This window comes from Rana temporaria, chromosome 1 (assembly GCF_905171775.1).
Source record: "Rana temporaria chromosome 1, aRanTem1.1, whole genome shotgun sequence".
Taxonomy (NCBI): domain Eukaryota; kingdom Metazoa; phylum Chordata; class Amphibia; order Anura; family Ranidae; genus Rana; species Rana temporaria.
The window spans coordinates 6,293,280-6,310,423 of record NC_053489.1 but is presented as its reverse complement, the minus strand read 5'-3'; the positions used below and the strand labels follow the sequence as shown (position 1 = coordinate 6,310,423).

At 45.3% G+C, this 17,144-nt stretch overlaps 3 non-coding genes across 3 annotated transcripts; all 3 read right to left on the bottom strand.

Annotated features, from left to right (window-relative positions):
* Nucleotides 1–16,067: 16,067 nt before the first annotated feature.
* Nucleotides 16,068–16,139, bottom strand: TRNAT-UGU. The gene has a single exon. It is a non-coding gene; the product is annotated as a tRNA-Thr (tRNA).
* A 297-nt stretch (nucleotides 16,140–16,436) lies between these two features.
* On the bottom strand, nucleotides 16,437–16,508 carry TRNAT-UGU. Its single transcript has one exon. It is a non-coding gene; the product is annotated as a tRNA-Thr (tRNA).
* Nucleotides 16,509–16,987: 479 nt separating this feature from the next.
* On the bottom strand, nucleotides 16,988–17,059 carry TRNAT-CGU. The gene has a single exon. It is a non-coding gene; the product is annotated as a tRNA-Thr (tRNA).
* Between the last annotated feature and the right edge of the window lie 85 nt (nucleotides 17,060–17,144).

The window sequence follows — 17,144 nt, the reverse complement described above, 5'->3', positions numbered from 1 at the left end:
AAATCGCATCTCAAATCGTTACAAATCGTACCCAGTGTGAACCAGGGCTCAAGGAGATTTTTCTGCCAAATAATTTTTTTCATAAGTCCGTGTACATGAGACAAACATCCAAAAACTTTCCAACGTTGTAGGATATCTAGATACATTGTAACGTTGCATGAAAATTACCGTATATACTCGAGTATAAGCCGAGTTTTTCAGCACATTTTTTAGGGCTGAAAATACCCCCCTCGGCTTATACCCGAGACAGTGTACCTCGGTGTCCATTTTTTAAAACTCGCGGCTTCCTCCTGGTCCCGTTCCGTGATAGGCGTTTGACACTGTGTTCAGTGTTCCGCCTATCACAGATGTTCTTTCATCCTCGGACTCAGTTTCCCAGCAGACACTGTGTTCAATGTTCCGCCTATCACGGACCTTCTCATGTCCAAAGATGAAAGAACGTCCGTGATTGGAGGAACACTGAACACAGTGGGCCAGATTCAGATAGGAGATACGACGGCGTATCTCCTGATACGCCGTCATATCTCTGAGTTCTGCCGGTCGTATCTATGCGACTGGTTCATAGAATCAGGTTACGCATAGATATCCCTAAGATCCGCCAGGTGTAAGTTACACCGTCGGATCTTAGGCTGCAATCTCACGCTGGCCCCTAGGTGGCGCTTCCGTTTGAATACGCGAGGAATATGCAAATGAGGATTTTCCGCCGATTCAGAAACGAATGACCGCCCGGCGCATTTTTTTTACGTCGTTTGCGTTCGGCTTTTTCAGGCGTATAGTTACCCCTGCTATATGAGGGGTAGCTAATGTTAAGTATGGCCGTCGTTCCCGCGCCGAGTTTTGAATTTTTTACGTCGTTTGCGTAAGTCGTTCGCGAATATTGATGGACGTAATTTACGTTCATGTCGAAACCAATGACATCCTTGTGACGTCATTTAGAGCAATGCACGTTGGGAAATTTTACGGACGGCGCATGCGCCGTTCAACTAAAACGTCAAAAACGCGGGGTCAACATAAATTTAAATAAAACACATCCCCATTTGAATTACGCGGCCTTACGCCGCAACACATACGCTACGCCGCTCTAACTAAGGGCGCAAGTTCTTTGTGAATAAAGAACTTGCGCCCAAAGTTAGAGCGGCGTAACGTGTCGGAGAGACGTTACGCGGGCTGGACAGATACGCCAATGTATCTGAATCTGACCCACTGTGTTCAATGTTCCGCCTATCACGGACCTTCTCATGTCCAAAGATGAAAGAATGTCCGTGATTGGTGGAACACTGAGCACAGTGTCTGCTGGGAAACTGAGTCCGAGGATGAAAGAACGTCCGTGATAGGCGGAACACTGAGCACAGTGTCAAATGCCTATCACGGAACGGGACGGGACCAGGAGGAAGCCGCGAGTTTTAAAAAATGGACGCCCGCAGTGCAGCCCGTCAAGAATTTCAGGTATGCTGCAATGTGCACAGTGAGGTTGTAATGGGCACAGTGAGGTAATGGGCACAGTGAGGTAATGGGCACAGTGAGTTAATGGGCACAGTGAGGTTGTAATGGGCACAGTGAGGCATGCAAATGGGCACAGTGAGGTTGGGCACAGTGAGGCGTGCAAATGGGCACAGTGAAGCTGTAAATGGGCATTGTTGACCCTCTTTTCCACTTACAGTAGCTGCTGCATTCTCACCCTAGGCTTATACTCGAGTCAATACATTTTCCCAGTTTTTTTGTGGTAAAATTAGGTGCCTCGGCTTATATTCGGGTCGGCTTATACTCGAGTATGTACGGTACTTAACAAGAAAGAAAAACTGCGCTGACTCAAAATTAAGTAAAGGATGCTAAAGGCAGCAGCTTAAGTGGGATAAGCACAAAACAACAATAAATAGAAAGAAGCTGCTCTGAAATTTTAAACTAAGGGCCAGATTCTCGTAGAATCGCCCATCTTTAGGCGGGCGTAGCGCATCTCAGATACACTACGCCGCCGTAACTTAGAGCGGCATGTCCCGTATTCTCAAAGAACTTGCGCTTTAAGTTACGCCGGCGTAGTGTAACTGGGCCGGCGTAAGCCCGTCTAATTCAAATGTGGAAGTGGTGGACGTGTTTTATGGAAATTTATCGTGACCCCGCGTAATTTACGCTTTTTTCAAACGGCGCATGCGCACGCATGCTCAGTATCACGTAGAATTTTCTAATTAAATTGCGCCCGCTCAATGCCTAGTCGACGTGAACGTAACTTACGTCCAGCCCCATTCACGGACGACTTACGCAAACGATGTAAAACGTGAAAAATTTGACGCTGTTCCGACGTCCATACCTAACAGGTAGAGAGCAGGGGTAACTTTACGCCCAAAAAAGCCTAACGTAAACGACGTAAACAAATGCGCCGGCCGCACGTACGTTTTGAGAATCGGCGTATCTAGCTCATTACCATATTTGACGCGTAAATCGACGCGCCCAGCGTAAATATGCAACTTAGATACGACGGCGTAAGAGACTTACGCCAGTCGGATCTAATACAAATCTATGCGTAACTGATTCTAAGAATCAGGCGCATAGATACGACGCCTCAAACTCAGAGTTACGACGGCGTATCTGGAGATACGCCGGCGTAACTCATACGAGAATCTGGCCCTAAGTTAATTAACAAGCACAAGAGGATAAATGCAGTGGGGTAGATTCAGGTAGCAATTACGCCTGCGTATCCATAGATACGCAGCGTAATTGCTAAGTAGCGCCGGCGTATCAACTTTCTGTATTCAGAGAGCTTGATATGCCGACTGTAGCCTAAGATACGACGGCATAAGGCTCTTATGCCGTCGTATCTTAGGGTGCAATCTGACGCTGGCCGCTAGGTGGCGTTCCCGTATTGGTCAGCGTAGAATATGCAAATTGCATACTCACGCCGATTCACAAACGTACGCGCGCCCGGCGTTCGAGTTTTACGTCGTTTGCGTACGTCGCTTCCGTCGTAAGGCTACTCCTGCTATTAAGAGGCGCAGCCAATGGTAAGTATGGACGTCGTTCCCGCGTCGCGATTTTCAAAATTTGCGTTGTTTGTGTAAGTGGATCGTGAATGGCGCTGGACGCCATTTACGTTCACGTCGAAGCAAATGACGTCCTTGCGATGTCATTTACCACAATGCACGTCGGGAAATTTTCCCGACGGAGCATGCGCAGTACGTTCGGTGCGGGAACGCGTCTAATTTAAATGATCCGCGCCCCCTACGGGATCATTTAAATTACGCGCGCTTACGCCGGTCCATTTTACGAAACGCTGCCGCAAATTACAGAGCAAATGCTTCGTGAATGAAGCGTAGCTCCAGTAATTTACGGAGGCGTAGCGTAAAAACGATACCCTGCGCCGCCATATAAGTGCGCGCCCCTACCTGAATCTACCCCACTGGGTATACTCCTATCAGAGCAAAAAACAACAGTTCATTTCATATGCTGGTCAGCGGATTGGGAAGAGGCAGATTAGGAAGATCCGCATTGCAACCGGCATTTCTGGTGAGTAAAACATTATTTTTTTTCTATTTTTTTTTTCTGTTTTTTGCAAGTTTTTGGTGTATTTTTTTATTTTTTTAGGGTGGACCTCCACATATATCCGTTTTTGTTTATAGTGAAAAAATAAAAACCGCAGAGGTGATAAAAAAAAAAGAAATCTCTATTTGTGGGAAAAAAAGGATGCCAATTTTGTTTGGGTACAACATCGCACGACCGCGCAATTGTCAGTTAAAGCGATGCAGTGCCGTATCGCAAAAAATGGTCCATTATTAAGGGGGGGGGGGGAAGGGGGGGGAGAATAAATTCTTCTGGGGCTGAAGTGGTTAAACTTAATATACTGAGTGCCATAAACATTTGTGATAAATTAGAGGACCACATGTGGCAAAGGGGGCATTTTTTGTTGCCCCTCCACCTGTATGTCCATTTGTGCATCTCCTCACACAAGGGGAACGACCTGAATGAGGGAATATTGATATTTTCTGTGTTTTTGTTTTCTGGTATCTTACTTTTGCATTACTATTTATATCTTTTCTTTCATTTTAGATTATACAGCGACAACCTTGCTTGACCCTCGCTCTGATGAAGAGGCTCTACCCTATGTAAGCCTCGAAACGTTGGCACGTCTGTCTTTACTGCAATAGACAGCTTTCCTAGGGGGTGTTTTCTATACACATTTTTTTGTCGCTATTATATATTGTTTTTTATGTTTTGTTATTATCCTTGTAATTTTTGATGTTTAAAGTTGTTTGACCTCTGTATGCCCGGATTTGCTTGCCCCTTTTCTTGGTCATATTGGATGCTTTTACTACATTTTGTAAACTTTGGCCTTGATGTGTTGTTCACCTTAACAACGCTGAATAAAATTTGATACTTTGTGACAATATCATTGTTTACCAATCAATTTTTCACTTTATTTACAACCAGTCTCCCAATCTAAAAGTCCCACCGAGGAAACACAACCCCAATTTTGGGGTACACATACATGTGGTTCCGATGACATGAATTTCCTCCAATTTTAAGGGCTCTTTCACACGGGAGGCCTGTTCAGGTCCGCCTGACAGTTTTTTTTTTGCGGACCTGAACGGGTGCTCCGTGCTCCTCTATCGAGCCGCGGATGTCGGCGGTGACATGCCCGCTGACATCCGACCCGCTCCGATCTGCCAAAGTGTGACGGAGGAAAAACCTACTTTTCCATCCGTCTGGCGGATCGGATCGGGTGAACACTGACAGGCGGTCCGTGTTCATCCGATCCCCCCCATAGGGGAGAGCGGAGAAAGGACCGGGCGGTCCCTGCACAGTGTGCGGGGACCGCCCTGTCATCCGCCGGCTCAGCGGGGATCAACGGAGCGATCCCCGCTGAGCAAGCGGAGGTTCGCGGGGCGGATCATTACTGATCCGCCCCGTGTGAAAGGGGCCTTAGGAAATAAGTTCACACTGAACCACAAAGATTTTCTTCCTGAACACCTCTGGGTGTATCTTAGAGATTTGTGGATGTTAATCATGAAAATATCCTGTAACATTTTTTAGAAAGCTTCTGCTTTTTGCAATTTCTTCTTCTATGTGTTTTTCAGTTTTACTTTTCTCTTGTGTTCTACAATGTTTGTGTATCTCATACATGTCCAGACATGTCCTCAGGCATTTTCTAGAACGGGAACTGATACAGTTGGCTGCTGAGGCTGGATGGACGCCACCTGAATTGTGATGTCATTGTTTCTATCCATAGCGTTTTCCTCTACTTGAAATTTACAGAACAATAAGGCGGTTTATATCACTGCTATCAGACGAGACGACTGGTGACAACAGACATGTCCCCCAAATGTCAGAACCAGGGCCGCCATCAGGGGGGTACAGGCAGTACACCTGTAAGGGGCCCGGAGGTCCCCAGGGGCCCAGAGGCCCACAGGGCCCCAGATAGCAACTCCCATTTCTTTTTTTCTTTTTTTTTTATAAAAAATATATATATTTTTTTTAATATATTTTTATTTTATTTTTTATTAAAGGGCCATTTTTTTATTTTTTTTTTAGAGGTCCGGAGGTCCGGAGGTCCCCGGATGGCAACCCCCCCTTTTTTATTTTTTTATTTTTATTTCATATATATATATATATATATATATATATATATATATATATATATATATATATATATATATATATATATATATATAATACAAGGGCTCAGAGGGCTCCATGTGGCAAACCCCTTTTTTTTATTTTTTTATAAATGTTTATTTTTTTATTTTTGTTTATATATTTATTTTTTATTAAAGGGCCCAGAGGTCCCCAGGGCCCTGGATGGCAACCCCCCCCTTTTTTTTTTTTTATAAATCTTTTTTTTTTTTTTTATATTGTTTTTATTTATTTTTTATTAAAGGGCCCAGAGGTTTATTTTTTTATTTTTTTATTAAAGGGCACAGAGGCCCCGGATGGCAACCCCCTTTTTTTTGTAATTTATTTTTATAAAAAAATAATAATAATTTGTATATATATCTATATATATATATATATATATATATATATATATATATATATATATATATATATATATATATATATATATATATATCTATATATATATATATATATATATATATTTTTTATTATTATTATTATTATTATTAAAGGGCCCGGAGGTCCCAGATGGCAACCCCCCTTTTTTTGTAATTTCTTTTTATAAAAAAAAAAATAATAATTTGTGTATGTATATATATATTTATTATTAAAGGGCCCAGAGGTACCCAGATGGCAACCCCCCTTTTAAAAAAAAAATATGTATTTTTTTTTTTTTTTTTTTTATTAAAGGGCCCAGAAGTCCTCAAAGCCCAGATGGCCCACCCCCCGCTTCTTAATCTCAGGCGGCAGCCCCCCCCCCCCCCCCCGGTTCTCTGCTCCAGGGGGCCCATGCCTGAAGCTGTGTAAGGGGCCCCATAATTCCTGATGGCGGCCCTGGTCAGAACAGCCGTGATACCTTCTGCTACACATTATTATCCCCCCTGATTAGGGTTGCCACCTTTTCTTCAAGCCAAACCCGAACACAGGCACAGGCACAGTTTTTTCCGTAGTATACACAATAAGATTTTAAAAGACCTGGGGCACCTTTGGGTGCCTCAAGGAGAGTGGTAATGCAGCACGCTGCGGCAAACAGTGGGCGTCACCAAACTGCTCTTGCTGACATCATGGCTCCCCTTCAGTGATGCCAAACCTGCCCCCAGACAGCGGCCCCCATCTCCCAAATGGCAACAGATTTTTGTGTGACTACCTCAGTTACTTGGGGAGCCACAGCCCTGTCTATATAATGTGTCCGGATTTCAGGCAGACTGAAACCCGGATACAAGAATCCAAACCCGAACTGTCCGGGTGGCCGTGTAAGACAGGAGCTCCGAGTAACGAACCTGCATCCAGCGACATCGAGCAGCTAAACCAGCCCTAAAACACCCCTACGATACCGCGGGTGACTCCACGGACAGAGCGGAGGTGATGGGGAAACGCAAGCCGGATAGGAAACCCTCCAAACTCACGGACTTCTACTCGGCGGCGAGTACACCTAGGCCGCAAGATGGTGCCGAGGCCTCGGACTTGCGGTGCGGCTCAAACGGCGGAGGTCACCAGCGCAGCCCGGCCCAGCTACAAAGCGGAGCATCGCTCCATCGGAGCGGAGGAGGAAGCGGAGGCTCCACGCCGATCGCGTCGCCCATAAACAGCCCGCAGAAGTCACCCCAAAAGAGGTCAGTGGAGCACAGATACGCAGGTGAGCCAGATGAAGCCTGTGACTCCCAAAACAGCACCAGAGACTTTGTGGAACAGATCCACGACTTCCCTACATCTGGGGTCCCGCTTAGTGATACAGTCATGAGGGATATGCTAGTGACCCTCAGGGGATCCATGCATAAAGACATGATGATGTGTGTGTCTCAACTAAAGAGGGAAGTGTCAGCAATTGGCGACAGGATCAGCCACTTGGAGGATAAAATGGGAGACTTCACTACTGCCCATAATGACTTAGTAGATGCACACTATGAGGCAGAAGGGGACATTCAAGCCATGCGTGAAAAGTTAGCGGACTTGGAGGATAGATCCCGCAGAAATAACATTAAATTGCGGGGGGTGGAGGAGTCAGTACCACCCTCGGATCTAAGGCACTATTTACAGGAATTTATAACGGCCATTTTGCCTGAGGCCCCGGGCAACGAGATCATTGTGGATAGAGCGCACCGCCTTCCTAAACCTAAATTCCTCCCTGATAAAATTCCCAGAGATGTCATAGCCCGGGTTCATTTCTTCCATATTAAGGATGATGTGATGCGATTTTCCAAGAAGAACCATCCCTTGCCCGCTCCGTATTCAGACATCTCAATTTACTCGGATCTGTCGCAGCACACTATGATGGCGCGCAAAAATCTGACATCCGTTACTAAGTTATTGCAAAATAACAAGATTACATACTCCTGGGGGTTTCCCACTAAGTTACTGGTCACCAGGTATAACCGTACCTATGCCATCAGGAGTGTTGACGAAGGGATGGATCTAGCAAAAAAATGGAATCTTCTCCCAGGAGAAGATCGGGCCCCCGCTTCCAAGTCCCCACCTGCTCGGCTGTCCCCCGATTGGAGCACTACCTGATACATGCCTTAGGGCAGCTTCATTTAACTCCCCGTCACTAATCCCCAACCAGGGGCTGGTTTACAACCGTAGTTCAATCTGCTTTTTTATTTTTTTGGTTCTCTCGGAGTTCGTATCCCCTCTTGTGAGATAATGCGAGGACAGCTCGCACTTTGTGAACGTTGTCACATTTTTATGTGTTGTCTGGAATTTCTGATATTTTTTTTTGTGTGTTTTTCCTTTTTCCCCTTGTCTTTTCTTCTTTTTTTTTTCGCACCTGAGGATATCATCATCATGCCTATCTGCATCGCGAGACTTATGTTTCATATATATGAAGAGTTCCACACTGTTGCTATGACCTGGACGAATATTCCCACTACATTGGCGCCATCTACAGGTAACAAATTGGTGCTACAACTGGTAAGCCTAATACTTATCGTTGATACTGCATTCAGCCTCCCTTATCTAGGATGTCTGTGTCGATAGTCTCCATGAACGTACACAGGCTTAATAGCCCGTTCAAGCGAAGTGCTATGTGGAAGGATGCAATTAAGCTTAAAGGGGACATCTTATGTGCACAGGAAACCCACTTCATGACGGCAAAACAACCTAAATGCACCCACAAGGCCTTTCCTCATATTTTTCATGCTATGGCCTCAGTTAAAAAAAGAGGAGTCAAACAATCTGTCCCCTTCAAGTTACATGAAGTAATTAGCGATCCGAATGGCAGATTCATTATCCTGGTCTGTGATCTAAACAATTCTACCTACACTTTGGTGAACTTGTATGCTCCTAATCAGCGGCCTTTCTCATTTCTAAAATCCCTCCTGAGGAAAGTTGATAAGATCAAACAGGGATCTTTGCTCATATGTGGGGACTTTAATTGAATTGTGAACAAATATCTAGATAGTTCAGGCACGAAACTGCCCTCCAGGAAGGAACTACAACCTCTGTTGTCGGAACACAGTCTTTATGATCCTTGGAGGTGCCTCAATTCAACTGAAAGGGACTACACCTACTACTCTTCCCCCCATCGCACATACTCCAGGATCGACCTTTTCCTTACAGACCTAACTCTCCTACATAGATCTGAATCAGCTAAGATCCACTCCATCACGTGGTCTGACCACGCTCCGATTTCCTTAGTGCTGAAAAGCAGTTCTTATGTCCCCCCTACGTATCTCTGGAGAAATAACACGGAACTGTTACACAATCCCACTGCTGCTTCACTCCTTAACCGCCAATTGTCTGAATTTTTTGCAATTAATGATACTGTTGATGTTGATATATCTACGTTGTGGTGGTCCCACAAAGCCTTTAGCAGAGGTCTACTTATTCAGGCTGCTGCTAGAGAAAAAAAGCGCAGAGGGGCACTGTTGAATGACCTTCTCAGTAACCTCAAATCCCTAGAGGACCTTCATAAAACAGCCTCATCCCCTAAAATTTAATCGGAATTATTCAATTGTAGACAGAAAGTGCGTCTAACTCTCCTATCTAGGCACCAAAACAGTTTAAAGAGGCTTAAGGCTCAGTTTTATGTCCAAGGTAACAAAGCGGAAAAACTCTTGGCCAGCTACTTATCCAGACGACAACAAAAAACAAATTTGATATCAATTAGGGACCCGCACACCAACCTGATAGAACATCACCCCAATAAAATTGCAAATTCCTTTATGAAGTACTACCGTGATTTGTATAACCTCCACTTAGATGGAGATACTCCACAACCTTCACAGCAATCCATTGCTTCCTTCCTAGATACTGTTTCTCTACCTTCTTTAAAGGAGGAGGAGCTAGCCCTACTTAAAGCGGATGTTCCGGCAAAAAAAAATATTAAAAGCCAGCAGCTACAAATACTGCAGCTGCTGACTTTTAATAATAGGACACTTACCTGTCCTGGAGTCCAGCGCCGTCCGCAGCAGATGACGAGCGATCGCTCATCACCCTGCTGCTCCCCCCTCCATCCACGCTGAGGGAACCAGGAAGTGAAGCGCTGCGGCTTCACTGCCCGGTTCCCTACGGCGCATGCGCGAGTCGCGCCGCGCCCGCCGATTGGCTCCCGCTGTGTGCTGGGAGCCGAGTGTTCCCAGCACACAACGGGGGGGCGACGGGATGTGACGCAATGCCCGTCTTTTGCCCATGAATGCCGGGCCGGAAGTGGGTGCAAATACCTGTCTTTAGACAGGTATCTGCACCCCCCTCCCCCCTGAAAGGTGTCAAATGTGACACCGGAGGGGGGGGAGGTTCCGATCAGCGGGACTCCACTTTAGGGTGGAGAACCGCTTTAACTCCCAGATATCAAATAAGGAAATAATAGACACTATCAAGTCATTACCAAAAAACAAATCCCCAGGAGCTGACGGCTTCACGTCTGAGTACTATAAAGTGTTTTATCAGTCCCTAGCTCCATATTTGGGCAGGTTGTTCAACAGCGCCTCCTCTTTGGCCTCCTTCCCGGAGGAAATGCTACAAGCCATAATCGTGACATTGCCCAAACCAGGGAAGAAGCCGGACTCACCCCAAAATTTCAGACCCATTTCCCTACTAAACACGGACCTTAAGATATATGCAAAAATTGTAGCTAATAGGCTAGCAAAAATAACCCCATCTTTGATCAAATCGGACCAGGTGGGCTTTGTGAGGGGCCGTCAAGCTCCTGATGGCACTAGGAGATTGTTCGACCTGTTACATATAGCGGAGAGCAAAAAGATTCCTGCGGCCGTTTTGGCACTTGACGCCAAAAAGGCCTTTGATAGGGTCCACTGGGGCTACCTTCAGGCCACATTGCAAAAATTTGGTCTCCAGGGACACATCCTGTCAGCAATCCTAGCCCTCTACTCTAAGCCCTCAGCAAGAGTTTTTACATCGAATGCTCTTTCTGATACTTTTTCCATTACGAATGGTACCCGCCAGGGGTGCCCTCTCTCCCCCATCATTTTTACACTTTTGATGGAGCTCATGACGGAGGCCATTAGGTCCAATGATGCGATCACAGAAATAAAGGTAGGGAATGTTACCCACAAAATTGGCCTTTTCGCCGATGATGTGGTATTAACACTTACTAAGCCGGCTTCCTCCCTGGATAATGTATTTAAGGTGTTAAAAAGTTATAGTGATGTTTCCTATTACAAATTAAATGTGGTGAAATCATGCATATTACCCATGAACATACCCCAAAAACACATAGCCCTCTTGAAAGGTAAATACCAATTCCAATGGATGTCAAAGGCGATCTCTTATTTAGGTGTCAGATTGGCCTTCCCTACCTTGTCTACATACAAGGCCAACTTTCCCAATCTAATTCATACAGTTAAAAATGATCTCCAGCACATTGCCTCCTATGAACTTTCTTGGCTCGGGAAGATTGCAGCCTTAAAAATGGTGGTACTCCCTAAACTGATCTACTACTTTAGAACTATTCCTATCTGTCTTCCTGAATCCTTCTTCACTCTTTTAGATAAACTCTTTAGACAATTTGTGTGGAACCGTAAAATGTCCAAGATCCCCTATGTTATAGTTCAGAAACATAGGAAAAACGGGGGGGCTGGTTTCCCAAATATAAGAAATTACTACAGGGCTGCTATTCTGGACCAGGCGAAAGCCTGGTTCGATCCGCAATCCCCTAAACTGTGGGTTCACAATGAGAAGTCAGTGTTAGCCAACAGAGACCTCCCTTCCCTCCTGATAGCCTGCCTGATTGATATACCCTTAGTATGCCCCAAACTCCCCTCTATCGAGGCGACGCTCGCAGCTTGGAAAAAACTCCACTTCTCAGCGCCCCAGAACTCGTTATTAAAACACTTCCTGTCTAACCTCCAGATATACGAATTCCTGATACCCAACGTTAATATTTACCAGTGGCTTAAAGAGGATACATTTACCTATAGAGACCTGCTTACAAAACAACCTGTCACTCATCAGTTCTCTAAGACGCAGATTCACTATTTCCACATTAAACACCCAGAAGTAGCTTATCACCTATATGACGATGTATGGAAGTACCTATTGTCTAGTCATGATAAGCCAAAAGGTTTGTCTTGGTTCTACAATACTCTACAAAACAACTCTAGTTTCTCTAAGACCTCTAATATGGTGAGTTGGGAAAGAGACCTGGGGTCTGTCCATTCCCCAGAGGAATGGAAACTTGCTATCAACAATTGTTACAGATTTTCTCATTGCTCTAACCACTGGGATCTGATGTTGAGGACACTACATAGGTCTTATTTGACCCCTGTGAGGATGTCTATGATTTTCCCCTCAGAGCCCAGTGACTGTTGGAGATCGTGCGGGTCGAGAGGGAACATTTTTCATATCCTATGGGATTGCAAATGTATTCGCAGCTTTTGGCGCAAAGTATTCAAATTGATCTCTTCAGTGACAGGCTTCTTTGTTAAACCGTCTCCTCAACTGGCTCTTTTATTCCTTAATATTCAGAACTCCTCTTCAATTTAGAAGTATCACAAGCCACATTCTTATTGCGGCTAGGCTAACGGTCACGTCCAAATGGAAGTCGAATTTAGTCCCCAATTGTAGTGAGGTTATTCAACGGGTAAAGAAACAATGCTCCTACGAGCAACATTTCGCCTTCCAATCCCAGTCGGTCGCTAAGTTCCGCGACCATTGGGAGCCTTGGATATCTAGATTCCAAGTCTAAACTTAGAGTCCTGAATTGGTCTTTGACCTCTAGTTTCATTTACTGACAAAAATAAGCTCGGCAGTTAGGCAAAGAAACAAAAATAGATATCTCATGCAACATAATTTCTCAGGTATTCCTCCTTCTTCCTTGATTCTTGGTCCCGTTCTCATCCTACTCCCCTCCTCCTTCTTCTTATCCTATTGGTCCTATTCTTTCTTTCACCTTCCTTCCCCTTTATTTTGAAGTTATGACCCTGGTTCATTTCTTAGGTGTTTTGTTATTATGCAATCTAAATACTGGGTTGATATTACTCTCTACACCTTGTGAGTTACAAATGAGCTTTTCTATTGCATACGGTAATGATAAGCGACATAGCTATGCTGTAAGTTCTTGTTATGTCCCATTCGGGTTGCTCATGGTGAGGTGGTGACGTCCACATTTTGCAGTAGGACGTGCTGCCTCGTCTACTGGGTAATCTGAGATGGGAGTCTATGTGGCTCTATGGCCAATATTTTAAGTATATGTGTTATTTTCCAATACTGTTTGCTAATAACCGTTGGTTCTACAGTGACTAATTTCGATAAGGAGTTGTATTGATTTGTATTACATATGCAATATTGTTGTGTCACCTTTTTTGTGAACCAATAAAAACTAATTGAAATTATATATTTAATGGGGTTGTAAAGTGTTGACCGTTACAGACGGTGCCTGTGTGCTGCCGATGAGTGTTCCCCTGGCGGATTATGCCCACCCTGTACTGCGCAGGCGCGGTGATTGCCTCTGAAAATAGCCAAACATGTGGCGCCTGCGTGGACCTCGCTATAAGTGGCAAGTTGGCTTCGCTCGCTTGGCCTCCTGGCTCTTTTTTTTTTAACATCCTCCATGTCCACGGGGATGGTAAGGAATGAGCCTGGATGTCAGAAGCGTGCGCAGGCTCCGTCTAGAGCTACATGTTCGGCAACTTTCGGAGGCAAGTGCCACGCCTGCGCAGTACAGGGGGGGGCATAATCCGCCGGGGGGACCTTTTTCGGCAAGACACCCCGGGACCTGCCACTATCGAGGGATCGGCCTCGGTGGGCCGAGATCGCGGGCGCCTAGGACAGGTAAGTGTCCTTATTAAAAGTCAGCTGCTGACTTAAAAAAAAAAATCACGGTTGGAACACCGCTTTAAGTTTAACCACTTCACCCCTGGAAGGATTTACCCCCCCCCCCTTTATGACCAGGAATTTTTTTTGCGATTAACGGCACTGCGTCGCTTTTACTGACAATTGCGCGGTCGTGCGACGTCCTTTTTTCCCCACAAATAGAGATTTGTGGTTTTTATTTTTTGCACTATAAACAAAAACAGACCGACAATTAAAAAAAAAATATATATATTTTTTACATTCTGCTATAAAACATATCCAATAAAAAAAGTAAAAAATCGAATTTCTTCATCTATTTAGACCAATATGTATTCTGCTACATATTTTCGGTAAAAAATCCTGATTGGTTTGCACAAAAGTTATAGCGTCTACAAAATATGGGATAGATTCAGGCATTTAAAAAACAATATATATTCTTTTACTAGTAAGGGCAGCAATCAGAGATTTTTAGCGGCACTGCAACATTGCGGCGAACAAATCTGACACCAAGACCCCTTTCACACTGGGGGGGTTCTGGTGCTTTTGGGCTAAAAATAGTGCCTGTAAAGCGCCTGAAAAACAGCTCTCCTGCAGTCTCAGCGTGAAAGCCCGAGGGCATTCTCACTGAGGCGGTGTGCTGGCAGGACGTTAAAAAAATAACTCCTGCAAGCAGCATCTTTGGAGCGGTGAAAGAAGCGGTGTAGACACCACTCCTCCACCACTCCTGCCCATTGAAATGAATGGGCAGCGCGGCTGAACCGCCGGCTGCAGCGATGCTTTGCGGGTGGTTGCAAGCCTTTTTCGGACACTAGCTTAAAAGGTTAAAAGCACCCCGATATCGGCCGAATACCTCCGCAACAACAATGGTAAAGCGCAGCTAAAAATAACGTTGCTTTACCGCAGCCCCCACCCCCGCCCCAGTGTGAAAGCAGCCTAAGTGACACTTTTTGGGGACCAGTAACACCAATACAGTGATCAGTGCTAAAAAGAAATGCACTGTCACTGTACTAACGACACTGGCAGGAAAGGAGTTAACATCAGGAGGTGACCAAAGGGTTAAATGTGTTCACTGTGTGTGCTTTCTAACTGTGGGGGAGGTGCTTTGACTAAAATGAAGCAGAGATCTCCATTTTCCTTTCTGGCAGAACAGTGATCTGCCTTGTTTACATAGGTCAGGGATCCTCAAACTACGGCCCTCCAGCTGTTGCGGAACTACACATCCCATGAGGCGCTGTAAAACTCTGACATTCACAGACATGACGGGAATTGTAGTTCCTGAACAACTGGAGGGCCGTAGTTCGAAGACCCATGACATAGGTAGACCATTGTCCTGCCTCTCTATAACCAATCACCAGGTTCCTGGTGGCCATAGGACCCTCTGGTTGGACGCAATGGCCCGGATTCAGGTACGGAGGCGCAGGGCAGCGTTTTTGCCCTGCGCCCCCGCAAATTTCCTGCGCTACCCGCGATTCACGGAGCAGTAGCTCCGTAAATTGCGTGTGCGCTGTGTAAACTTGCCCTGCGTAAGGGCGCCTAATGTAAATGATCCCGTAGGGGGCGGGAATCATTTAAATTAGGCGCGCTCCCGCGCCAAGCGTAGAGCGCATGCTCCGTCGGGAAACTTTCCCGACGTGCATTGCGGCAAATGACGTCGCAAGGACGTCATTTGCTTCAAAGTGAAAGTGAATGGCATCCAGCGCCATTCACGAATCACTTACGCAAATTACGTAAAATTCGAACGTCGCAACGCGGGAACGACGGGTATACTTTAGCATTGGCTGCCCCTGCTATTAGAAGGGGCAGCCTTACGCTAAACACGCCGTACGGAAACGACGTAAATTGCGTACGCAGGGCTCGCACAACATTGTGAATCGGTGTTAGTATGCAATTTGCATACTATACACTGAGCACAATGGGAGCGCCCCCTAGCGGCCATCGCAAGAATGCAGCCTAAGATATGCGTGGCATAAGAGCCTTATGCCACCCAGATTTTAGGCTGCAGTCGGCGTTACGATGTTCCTGAATCAGGAGCATTCGTAACGCCGGGGCAAGTAAGCAATTGCGCTGTGTAACCTATGGTTACACAGGCGCAATTGCTTCTTGAATCCGGGCCATTGGATGCAGGGCTCTGGCGGAACCTCCCCCCAGAGCAGATGGAAAAGATCACGTGCAGTTATGTGCGTTTGCCAGCCTTTTGCATTAAATGGAGCGGTTAGAGGCACAGATGTGGATCGAACCCATGATCTTTGGTTTACAAGACCAACGCCTTACCACTTGGCCACTGCGCCCTCTACAGGTAAGGCCATTGTATGTCACAAGTTGTATTTGGTATTTGTATATATGACAATAAAATGTGAATTTTCCATCTATTGTGTGATTCCATGTGTGATATTTAGTAATATTCTGTGACGGGAAGAGATAAGAAATGTAGGGGGGAGGGGTTATAGACACACAAGTATCACACAGAGGATGTCCCTGTATCTGTGAAGTTATTTCCTTACAGGTCGTCTTCACCATAAGTGATGTTTATGTGGTTCACTAAATTATCACAAATGTTTACTACATTCATTTGGGATTAGAGAAACAGGCACAGATGGGGACTGAACCCATGATCTTTGGTTTACAAGACCAACGCCTTACCACTTGGCCACTGCGCCCTCTACAGGTGAGGTGGTTGTATGTCACAAGTTGTATTTGCACATCTGACAATGTGATTATGGCATCTATTGTTTGATTCCATGTGTGATATTTAGTAATATTCTGTGACTGGAAGAGATAAGAAATGTAGGGGGGAGGGGTTATAGCAGTGTTTCTCAATTCCAGTCCTCAGGCCCCCCCAACAGGTCAGGTTTTCAGGATTTCCATTATTTTGCACAGGTGATTTGATCAGTTTCACTGCCTTAGTAATCACCACAGCCTTTTCATCTGAGGGAAATCCTGAAAACCTGACCTGTTGGGGGGGCCTGAGGACTGGAATTGAGAAACACTGGGTTATAGACACACAAGTATCACACAGAGGATGTCCCTGTATCTGTGAAGTTATTTCCATACAGGTCGTCTACACCATAAGTGATGTTTATGCTGTTCACTAAATAATCACAAATGTTTACTAAATTGAGTTGGGGAATACAGAACGAGGCACAGATGGGGATTGAACCCATGATCTTTGGTTTACGAGACCAACGCCTTACCACTTGGCCACTGCGCCACCTATAGATTATGCAGCTTTATGTCACCCTGTGAAAATGTAATGTTTCTCAAGTGTGAAAAAGATGTGCTGACAACATTTTGTA